This window comes from Octodon degus, unplaced genomic scaffold, assembly GCF_000260255.1.
Source record: "Octodon degus isolate 3935 unplaced genomic scaffold, OctDeg1.0 scaffold00302, whole genome shotgun sequence".
Taxonomy (NCBI): domain Eukaryota; kingdom Metazoa; phylum Chordata; class Mammalia; order Rodentia; family Octodontidae; genus Octodon; species Octodon degus.
The window spans coordinates 1,044,822-1,048,784 of record NW_004524878.1 but is presented as its reverse complement, the minus strand read 5'-3'; the positions used below and the strand labels follow the sequence as shown (position 1 = coordinate 1,048,784).

General features: G+C 35.0%; 1 protein-coding gene across 1 annotated transcript in view; it reads left to right on the top strand.

The window, feature by feature from the left end:
- Positions 1-3,963, top strand: part of Stk33 (serine/threonine kinase 33) — a 122,807-nt gene that overhangs the window by 657 nt on the left and 118,187 nt on the right. The gene's annotated exons all lie outside the window — the stretch shown is intronic.

Genomic DNA, 3,963 nt, shown 5'->3' with positions numbered 1-3,963 from the left:
CTAAGCTACTGCACTGCAGATGGTAATTTGTAACAGTTGTTTCATGATGGGAGTGCCTGTCATTGTGGTATTCTGAATATGGGCGGCTTGTCATAGCATCCTCTATCTAAACCCAACAAAAGGTGACTGAACAGGAAAAATATATACCAAAGTCACTTGAATATAACTGTGATAACTCAAAATATGAATATGCCAATTTTCAGTACCTAATGGGATAATTGATTATGAATGCATAAGGTGCACAGTATAAATTCAAGAATGCTTTAATATCATGAAAGATTTTATTTTAATATGACATATCAGAAGAGCCAATAAAAATGTGATAATCAAAATAGATAAGGTCTTGGTAAAACATTGCTGATTAAAGTCTTAGACATCTAAGACTAGAAATATATTTCTTTAATGAAATAAAAATATTTAACATCCTGTTCTGGCCAAGTTTATCCCATCTTAAAGAAACGAGGTTAGTCCAGATATTTCAGACCTTATGGATCAGTGACTACAATGTACTTTTAAAGAGTATCTGAAATAGCATGCTATAAACCCATAATAATACACTCCTAGTTACTTCGGCTAGTTTCTCAAGGTATTTCCTTCTTGGTATTGCAAAGTATATTCCTCCTTGCTCAGCTTATATCTTTCCAACTTGCCACTATACAGGTGAACCTATTTGGTACAATTCAGGGCCTCCTGCTGTAGATCCAGGGTAAGATAGGACCTCCTTATTACTATTTTTGCAATGTAAATATAAAAATGAGGTTACTTCTAATATTGTCTTTAAATGTTTTAGAATTAGGTGGTTTTACAAAACCAAATCATTCCTTTTGAAATATGTAATAAGAATGTATTCTGATAATAAATTATGACTTTACATTTTGAAACCATGGCTTTTTAAAAAAAAAATAGGAAGAATTACACCTATGGCCTTTGCACTGAGCTACATCCCTAGCCTTTTAAAAAAATTTTTATTTTGAGACAGGCTCTCACTAAGCTGCTGAGTTGCCCAGGCTGGGCTTGCGCTTGTACTCTCTTGCCTCAGGCTTCCAGAGTGCTGAGATTGCAGGTTTGTGCCACCACACCCAGATGTAATGTGTATTTTACACCAGTACTTTTAGATTTTTGTTTACTACAACCCCACAGTAACACTCTGTAGTATATGTTTGTGTAATTAAGTTTTTCTTAGAATTTACCAAGAATTTATGCACAATACTGATATTAGCTATTTTATTTTATTAAAATTTATATTCACCAAATTTTATTTCATAACCCAATACTTCAATTTAATAAGACCCTATTTAAATGATCACATTTTTAGCAGATTTGTGGTCAAATTGTGTTGCTAATATTAACCTTTCATGTTTATAGGGAATGCTTTTAGTTCAAATTACTAGTTTTTCACTGATATCTAGGATATGAGTTTTCTCAGTGGCGTTTTTTTTTTTCTTTCTGCAGCTCTCTCTGCTGTGTGAATATAAGTCTGGAGCATCATAAACCTAAGGACCTCACCATTTAGAATTTGCAGTTTTCACCTTCAACCTACCATACTTTTTGTGACCTGGTTCCCTTCCTTGAAAAGTGGAATTGTCTTTCAAGTTAATCTTGTTGCAGAATTAAACAAATGGCTGATAATAATTTGAATAAAATCTCCACAAGTTGCCCCAGCTGCTCATCTACATCTCAGAAAGATGGACTTTCTTGTGAAGCATGCCTTTCTCCAGTTTTGGTAGTAGAAATGTCACAGACATCAAGTATTGATAGTACAGAATTCTTGTTTCAACCAGATAGAAAAAAAGAAAAAAATATCAGCAGAGACGCTCCTGGGAAAGATTTGGTAAATATTGAAGATTCGGCATGTGAGCACAATTTGGCAACCCATTCTCTTATCCCATTCTTTTCCTCTTGCATGTTCCCTGAGTCCTTGTAAGCTAATTCATTACCTTCTTAACTCTTAAAAGAATACTTTTTTCACATAGACCAGATGAATAAAGTTGGTTGTTAGTTAGATATTTGATATTTCTACCCACTGTCCAAATTAAATATTTGTCAAGATCCTGAGTTATACAGGACCCTGGGTTATACAGAAAAGGGTTGGTTTTCCAAGTTAAATTAATTCTGAATTTTTGAGCACTCTCATCAACTGATGCAGAATGAGATTTATGGGTATCTTTATTAAGATGCATGTTTTCTAGTTATCTGGCTAGAATATCTAACATATTTTATAAGTCAGTTTGCATAGGTTATAAACAACCTTTAGATACCAGTTGAAGTGATTTGTCTGTATTCATCTATATAAAAAGTTAGTATGGAAAGTTATAGTTGGCATAAGACAGAAAGTTAAGAAAAGTCAAATTCTCATCAAAATTAAACCTTTTTCACATTTTACTCTCACCTATTGTGATTTGTATTGCAGTATAACATAGGTGTCTCTGACTGAGTTGTGACTGTTAATTTCATTTAAAGCGCACTTTATGAATGTCTGACCAATTTATATATAAGTGATTAGAAATTTATTTTATGTTTTGAAACAAAGGTGATTGTGGACACTGAAGTTGCCTTCTCTGTTGATTTTAAAGAATTATCAAGTAAATTCTGGTGTATATGTTAGGCAGGTTATTATGTAGACTTGTCTGGTTTGAGAAGATTGGATTGAGTGAGTTCTTAAGGTCTTATGTAGCCAATTAATCATGTAGGACTTAGAATTTGAAAAAGACAGTATGTTATTTTTTAACAGTAAATATCACACATACTAAAATTTTATCAGATGTATCTAGAGTTCTGTATAAATAAGAATAATGTGTCTTAACATTATTTTTCCTATTTCCTTTTTGTCCTAGTCATTAGGAACCTCAGTCGTAGAGAGAAAAACATCTCAACAGCAGTGGGGTCGAGGAAATGTTACCGAGGGCAAAGTTCCTCACATCAGGATGGAGAACGGAGCAGCTATTGAGGTATACAGGGAAAGTGAGATGGTGCCATCAGGCGCTTTTAGGGTTTTTTTCCTAAGCTGTGGTGAATGGAAACAGGAATTTTAAAATCAGTCTCTAGAGAAGTAAAGAAAGGAGAAAATTTCTGTCAAATGTTCTACTAAAGAAAATGCAGACTATATTCTGTAAAGAGGACCAAATGGACTTCAATTCAAGTGGAGGGCATTTTTGTTAGACCAAAGGAGAGCAGTTTGATTCAAGCATCTTGGCTAGTTTTAAAGGCAATTGTGAAATGTTTGCGAAGACTTCTGAAAAATACAGAGGCCTGATGAATTTCTTTAAAAAAAATTTATGTATTTGGTACAGGGTCTCACTGTGCAACTCAGATGTAGTGATGTTCCTGTTTTCAGCCTCCCCAGTGCTGGGATTACAGGCACTCACCATCACACTGGATCTTGGTGACAAGCTCAGCATGCCCAGGGTGGGGCCAGCATGGCATGCAGTACCAGGGATCGAACTTTGGTCTTTGCACTTGCCACGTAAGCGCTGAGACCGCTGAGCTATCTCCATGGCCCCAGATGTTCAGTCATTCACTCCCATGGCGACAGGTCCTGAAGGTTTGTCTTGTGAACCCCTAATCTTTTCCAGATTAGATCACTATCAGCATTATTCTTCCCAGGATTCCAATTATTGAGAGATATAAATTAAGTATTAGAGCCATTTAAAAAAATAAAATGTTTTCCTTTAAAATAAGACTAAAGGAAATGAAGAAAATTGCAATAATGCTAAGTAATTTTAAAAATGGTTTTAGGATATATTTGTCAACTGATTTGAAGTGTTCAGGAAAATTCCTGTCTTAAAAAATTTACGTTTTCTTCCTTTAAATAAAAACTGTGTACTTTTAAAAGTCCAAAATTTATTAAATTTTAAATCCATAAGAATTTTTCTGAGTCCCAGCCCAGGCACAGAGTGGGCTGGACCCTCTCCCAGGCCCTTGGGCCACCCCACCACCACTCCGCAGTGCCTCCCCCACCCCGCC